This window comes from Sceloporus undulatus, chromosome 1 (assembly GCF_019175285.1).
Source record: "Sceloporus undulatus isolate JIND9_A2432 ecotype Alabama chromosome 1, SceUnd_v1.1, whole genome shotgun sequence".
Taxonomy (NCBI): Eukaryota; Metazoa; Chordata; class Lepidosauria; order Squamata; family Phrynosomatidae; genus Sceloporus; species Sceloporus undulatus.
The window spans coordinates 163,441,777-163,450,128 of NC_056522.1; positions in this window are offsets into that span (position 1 = coordinate 163,441,777).

The following is an 8,352-nucleotide window of genomic DNA, read 5'->3' on the forward strand; positions in this document are numbered from 1 at the left end:
TGATCACCGGATAACAGCAGTTTGGAAGTCACTTCACTGGGTGCCTAGTAGTTTCCGGGTGCAGTACAAGGTGTTGGTTATTACCTTTAAAGCCCTACATGGCTTGGGTCCAACCTATTTGAGGGATCACGCCTACTTCCATATAATCCACCTTGCACGCTCAGATCCTCTGGGAAGAATTTATTGCAACCTCTAAAGAACAGATTAACTGTCACCTCCCAGAGGGCCTTCTCTGCAATTGCTCCCAGAGTATGAAACGAACTGCAAGATGAGAGCCGTCAAATTACTAGTTTACACAGCTTCAAAAAAGCTGTCAAGATGGATCTCTTCCGGCAGGCCTTTCCTGAATAATAACATCTGGCCATAGAATGATTGCTCCCTCACTCCATGTACTATGCTGCCACACTGCCCATGTTAGGTTTTATTATGAATAGATATTTTAATACTTAATTTTAAATGTATTATGTTTATTTTTAAAGGGAGGATGTTGAGATTTAATATTGTATTTGGATGTTTTAACTTGTTAGCCACTTTGATTGTTTTATTACTGAAAAGCGGGACAAAAATAATAGTTTTATTCTATTTTATTATTATTTATATGTAACCGTTTTGCCATGAAAACGCACTGGGTGACCTTGGGCAAATCACATTCTCTCACCCTCAAAAGAAGGCAAAGGCAAACACTCTCTGAACACATCTTGCCAGTAAAACCTCATCATAGGTTTTGCCCATCGACTTGAAGCCATACAAATGACTAAACAACTTGAAGGCACACAATAAAGATGAGATTGCAGATGCCAGCAGCAATATCCTCTACAAAGGATTTTTGTCTTCAGTTTTAGCTAGCGGCCGTAGGCATAGCTTATGAGTGGTGAGGTTAATGACGTGTAGAATGGAATGGGACTAGGTAAGAATTTCCAACTATATTAACATTTCTTTTATATTTACTTCATACAGGGACTATTTCACTTTGTGTAATTACAGGCTTCACTAGCTGCAAGGAAATCAAATCTGGGCCCAGCCCCTGCAGGAACCTTCAGAAGTCATTTCCCATGCATTGGAAGAAAATTTATTATATATATATATATATATATATATATATATATATATATCTCAGATTTCAAAGGATAGTAACTCAAATCCCATGACATTTTAAAAGTTAAAGCTACTTATTAGGGACAAAATTGATACTACTAAAAGGTCTGTCAAACAAGCCACACAAATTATGATTTCTTTTAACCTAACTAACATCTAAAAGATATGTCATTTTCCCTAGATGTGTGTGTGTGTGTTTATTTACCTGTTGTGACATGAGAAAGGAAAAATTAGTTACCTTCAGAGTACTCATTTCCACCTTATTGTTTGGTATAGCAAATGCTGTACAATTCTCTTCTCAGACCTTAGGCCATTTCACATTTCACAATTATAGTGCTCTCATTCCACAGTAACTGCCATGGCAACATCTTATAGAGGAAGGAAAAAATGAAGATAATATCTCCAGTCATTCCCCTCCTTTGCAAACCATCCTTGTGACCTTTGTTGTGTTAAATATTGTCCACAGCATAAAATATTCAAACAATAGTCAGCCAGTGTTTTAATATCTACTTATATGTTTCTAGCATTTCTTCCCTGGTTTTCTATAGAAATGATCAAAACAGAATCCTGAACAAGCCACATAGAATAAAATTTCTTTAATGCTCATTAAAAATGGAAAATCTGACGTATCACTTTCATGAGTCTGTTTCAAATACTGGGTGATAAAATTCTACCCCTAGCCTCCAACTGATCTACATCTAACAAAGGGAAGATCCAGAAAAGGCTCTTAGAAGTGGTATTAAGTCAATGTTCATATCAAGAGTGGTGGTTCCCAAGATATTCTTGTCCTAGGCCATCAAGTTCTTTAAGTGTTCATTTGTTCATTAAACAAGACACTTGTTTTGGGTAACCTATAAACAGATAGGAGCTTATGTTTCAACTATATAAGCAAGAGAGAAAGAAATTGAAAGTCTGTATGATCATGCACCAAGATGATCATGCACCAAGTTAAAACACATTGATAATCATATGCAATCCAAAAGTAAGAAACAAAGTATAACCATACATAGCTTGATAATTTGCCCTAAGATCAAAATTAAACAAGGAAGTAGTGCACTGAATTTTGTGAGGTACCAGTTTATCCACCACAAGCGCAATTTTCAAGTGGCCAGACAACTGTGAACATAGATCAGATGGCCTATGGCCAATAAAATATTGGTCACCAGATGGCCAATAAAAAGTCAAGAAACAGATTGTGACAGAGACCATGAACTGTTAACATCAAGAACAATACAAATGCTAACTAGAGGAACACAAAATCAACCCAAACCCCCAAATACAACTCTAACCCTAACCCTGTAGAATTTAAAGACATGTAAAGAACCAAGACTGAGACCCAGAACAACTCCAGGTTGGAACCAAGGATATCATCAAGAAAGCATGCAAAAAGATCCTATCTGCAGATGAAGGGAAAAGACTCATCGGCTGGCTGATGAAACTGTTCAAATGGTTAAGGAAACGTGAGGTGCAGAAGCAAAAGAAAAGCAAAAGCAAAAGATGAAAGCAACCAGGTCACAATCTAGAACACAACTGTCCATGATTTGTGCATAGGGCAATGAGAACTATTACAATAATCAGTACAAGAAATAAAAGAAGACAATTAAAATGGGAGAACAGGATGCTTCTTTACAAGATCCAAGAAATCAGAGGAGCATTTAAACCAAGAGATACATATCAAACACATGGACAATGATATGGGCATGGGCACTGGTGTCACCAGGGTTGGTGTCACCCAGTATGGTAACTCACGGTGTCAGCACCCATCATCCACAGAATCCTTTGTAATGTTTTTTTTGTCAAATGTTATTCATAAATCATAATTCCTGTATATCTCTAATGTAACAATTGATAGATTCCATGTTTGTTTTATTGATGTTCGGTTTTTATTGGTTTTTACTGATAGATATATTGAGATGTTGTTTTTATATTGTGAAAGTTTTAAATGATTCTGTGAACTGCTTTAATCGTCTTGGAAGAGCAGTATATAAATAAAGCATATTATTATTATTATTATTATTATTATTATTGGTAATAATTGTGACATAAACAAGTAGCAAAATTAAAATTATACCTTTGAATTACAATATCATATGCACAGCCTATATGCATTTACATGTACATAGTTTATTGTGGTTAAAGTGAAAATATACTAAGATGTGATGTTTAAAAAGAAAGTTTTAAAAGAATAAATTAAGGGGACGTGGCCAACCATCAAGCATGGAAGATGCATAGTCAAAGAACCTGCCTCAATCTTGATGATGAATTATAAATAAAAGCAAGAATGTTAACTTAAAAATCAACCAAACAGTGGGTATTGATGTCCGCATTACAAAGGGCATCTGATCAACTTATTATGGATTTTTGCACACCTGCAAAAGATGCAAAACCACAACTGGACGAGCAAGACCCAATAAATACCAACATAATGTGTGGCTCTAATAAGGCAAGTAGAATAGGGAACTGGATCTCCTGTTGTCTCCGACCTTCCCTTTCCAGAATTACTGGAAATGTTATGTATAAATTTGGTCAGAGATCTGCAAAGAGACTGGTCACTTGCTTTAGAGCCACTTAGTTTACAAATCTGAGATTTCAAACAAAATCAGTGATTTAGAGGAAAAAGCAAACATCGCCCTCCAACAGGGATCTCATCACGAAAAGAGAATTTGCATCTTAGAAGAAGCAAACTTTCATCTGCAAAGTAAGCTGGAGGATTTGGAAAACCGAGAAAAACGAGTAAACCTTCATCTGAAGGGTATTCCTAAATCAGTGATCCCCTCCTCCCTATACGATTCAATACCTGCATGGATGAATAAAATAAATCCTGAGCTAAACCTATCGCTATCAAACATAGAACGCATGTATCACTCCTTAACACTGCAACAGCCAGCTAACAAGGCCCCCAGGGATATTATCATGCAATTTGCGAGATTTACAACAAAAACTTTCCAACAAAAACCACTCTTACCAAAACATCCGTGGCATAGATCTAACTTGGGAAACGGATTTGAATCCTTCAATTCCCATTTCAAAATGGACTACAGTTTGGTCTTTCATCCCTTTTAAATCCAGATCTACATTGATTAGAGAAAACACCTTGAAAATTTATACACAAGTGAAGCTAGCCAGGATGGTTAAAAATGTTTCCTCCAAATGTTGGTGTGGTTGCAATGATAATAGCATATTTCTACATATGTGGCTAGACTGCCCCAAAATAAACAAATTTTGGCAATTGGTACTTGAACAAATTTCATTGCTTACCAATCAAGAAATAAAATTACGTTCAAAAATACTTTTGTTATCAATATATATAGACAAAAACTCAAATTTGAAACATAAAAACCTCATAGATTTTCTTATTACAGCAACCCGTGTAGAAATTGCAAGATGTTGGAAAACAGGGGAGGTATCTTTAGATATGTGGTGGAAAAAGGTATGGGACCTATGGCAACTTGAAAAGCTGTCTGACAAAATGGCATGTTACACAAAACAACCAAAATCAGGACCTTTCATAGACAAATGGTTCCCGCTCATTGACTTTGTAAACAAACAAAGAAACAATAGAAGACAAACTCCATCTTTGTTTGGACATTTGGACTAGATTTACACAAAGACAGCACTGGACTTTACAATGATCACTTACATTGAACAGAATCCAAGAAGGAGACTCGCAACATAATTCAAAGTTGTGAGATGAATTGTTTTATTTTGCTTTGCTGTGATATGTCTTGTACATTTTTGTTTCCTTGTAAAAAATTTTTTTAAAAAGAATACATTTTTTTAAAAATCCTAGGGCTCTCCTTTCTCTTTCCATTGGGTCTCACCCCATAACACCATTCAGCATTTTAAAGGGATACAGGCAAACACCACAGCCTATTCTGCCAAAAGGCAGATGTTTGGTGATCCACGGTGTAACCGACCCCCTCCCCCCTTTTAGGGTATCACCTAGTATGGTCCTCACTCCACTACACACATACCCTGGGCATGAAGGAGGATTGTGTTTCAGTGGGACAGTGCTTTTGTTCTTCCTCTTACTTTTTAAACTGTATGTCTTAATTCCTTGTACTGGGCTTTGCTATGGGTGTGCCAATACCTGCTTCAGTGCAAGTGGAATTCCATTTTCCATTTCCATGTTCCAGACTAATTTTATTTCAAGGGCTTGCAAGTTCAGTAAGATAATGGAGGTTCAAAGCAGGGGTTCAACAGGAGCCACCCGTTTTTCTTCCGGAGGGAGCCTGCAGCAACCAAACCATCTGGGCTCCCTCCATACCAAAAAGAAGCTAAAAGCAGGTACTTTTTGGCACGTGTGGGTGCCACCATCAGTGTGCCATTAGTGCATTGTGGCACATCAAAGATGCAAGTGTGGCGTCCCGACGTGCGGACACAGCGTTGTGCTTGCGTTATCATGGTGCCCCCCCAATACGGACTAGGGTTCGGGAGTGTGCAATTGCTGCGTGCTCCTGAACCCTAGAATTGGCGCCAGCACGCTGCTTTCCGCCCATTTGTCTCAGATCTCAATCTTCCTACTTTGCATCTCCAAGGTCATTTTTGTTCTTTATCTCAGTATTATTAAGGTTATCGGAAGGGGTGGGGGGCAACAATGATTTTGTTTCAAAGCACCAGGGATGGGCATCATACGTGTGTCCAGTGGCTACAATTGTTTATTTCTTTCATGGAAGCTCACCAGGGATTTGCAAATAGTGACTTGGAGGCTATCAGCAGTCCACAAAACACCACTTTGAGTAGCACTGTTCTACCTTACACTGTATGTGTTCTATACAGTTTGAAGAATTAGTTCTTCTAGATAGTTGCTCAAAGATCAGCAACCAACATTGTGGCTGGGGATTCTGGAAGTTGTAGTCCAAAAGAGAAACTTTCCCAAGGACTTGCTTAACAAACAAATGTTATATATACAATCGAATTCTGAAGTATTCACTTCTTTCCTGCAATCATGGTTTGTTTGGTTTTTTGTATACCTGAAGTTCCCTTATCTCCAAACAAGCACTACATTGACTCACCCATATACTGTAACTCCATTGTGCAAATAGAAATTGTACTTGTAAGAACAACATATCTAGGTTTAATCCTAAAAACAAGCAAAACGTTGCCATTCCCACCAACAGACTTAAGCATGTGTGCTGCATCCAGTCCATCTTATTTGACAGCAGGCTTTCAATTTTTGGTACGTGACTGTACAGTATTATCTTCTTTGAACTGCTCCAACCTACCATTGCTTACACAAGCCCTCCATTTACAGTTCCATCTGATTTACTGATCTATTACCCATTTATATTAGGAACTTCTTCAGGGTGAAATTGAAGTTTGTCTCTATCAGAGGCGATAAAAAGCAACACAGTCAAGAATCACTGTAAGGTTATATTTTATTCCTTTCGCCCATTAAAAAAAACCAGATAAAACACCAGAGAAGTGAAAATCATACTACTGATGTGATCTTTTTAAAAAGAGAGGGGGGAATAGTATCTTTTGCCACTCTGGGGAAAAGGTAACTGGAAAGATGGGGTGATTTTGTGCAGAAAGCAAAAGAGGGAAGGGTTAAGAAGTACCACTCCAAATGCCATCATTACCTCTCCTTAAACGTATAAGTTATTGAATTTTCCCCCTTTTGTTGACTAGTTGTTGTATGTAGTTTCAGCCTTACTTCTTCTCTAGCTTTAGTGTGCCAGTCCAGACATTAAGCCTTCATCTACCAACTTCTCTTCCCAGCTTCCTGTTATGTCCACTGAAACATGTTGGCAAGGTGCCACGTGCTGCTTGAAAGTCCTATTGTATTAAGTATATTTTAACACTGGTTTAGCTAAATTGATTTTGAAGTGAGTTAGAAATCATCTCCAGAATACGGAGGCCTTTTCTATCATCTTATCAGTCACAGTCCAAACCATGTTATTCCAAGATGACAGCCTGATATAGCACAGAAAAATTACAGTATATATTTTTCTATCATTTCCTGGCTTTTCCTATCCTCCATAGAGTCCTTTAAACAAATATCTGGTAGAGAAAAATAGGTTACCCTTCTGGAATGTTTAAATATGTATAGCAGAGTTAGTCCAAAAGAAGTTTCTGATGGAACTGACCTTCTTTGCCCCTTTCCTCCGCCTTTCTCTTGGAAACTTTTGCCACCAGTCAGATACGCAGCATTTATGTTTCGTGACTGACAATTATCTCATAATGAAAAACAAGTCACAATTAATAAAGCTCAAAACTAATACCTGCTAAATTCATTTAATGATTTAATGAGCTAGGGAAGAGTGTTATGGGGAAAAACAGAATTTTAAGAGCGAAGGGATTCAATTTCCAATTAAAACTTAAAATCATTCTTGAGTCTTCCCCAAGACTCCAAAAAAGAAAAGCAGACTGAGCACTTCTTCAAATGTTTCTTCCCCTCATCCCATCCCTCCAGCTTTTACAGTGAACTACTACATCATGAAGCCTACTTTGCTCTCCCACTTGAGATTTTTTTAGAGGTGGAAACACAAGATGGAATGCTATCCCCATGAAGAAGGAAAATTATAATCAGATCCAGGAGACTGGGCTAGATTTTTTCTCCCTCATATCTGGTTTCTTTTATGCATAAGGTTTAATATATATATATATATATATATATATATATATATATATATATATATATATAGCTAATTGATACACTCCTGAAATGTTACATAGTACTGGTAAGAAAAATCTTTACCACCGTGGCAAGAAGGATGCCATCTCACAGTGCTAACATTTCTAAGTCAATGATGCACTGGCATTATGGGGTTAGAATTAGGCCTTTTTGTGGCACAAATATTTTTTTCCCCAAGTCCTCTCTCAGTTGTGCTGGCAAATCAAACTGTTTGGGCATGAAAGGAGTGGGGCAAAAACCTGAGGTGGACATCAGAGTGAAGGCACAAATTTAGATAAGGACAAGGTTAGTCATAAATAATCTCCAGCAGTCCTAGACTGAGCAGAGGGTTGGATCCACTGCAGCTTCAAATGGTCTAGTGTCAGTTTAGCACACCCCTGTGCCAGCAGGACCACACCATTAACCAAAATAAACACCAAAGGCCCACTTCTGGAAAAATGAAAAACATGAGTGGGGACTCCTCTGACGTTGTATGACATTGTCCAAAGGCTTGCGCATATAGAGCATACATCTGGGGGGGGGGGGGGGAGAGAGATTTTTGTCTTTGTGTATACAGCAGCTACATGTGGACACCTCAGCTTGACCTGGGCTACAGTACTGATTTAAATGATCTGTTTATA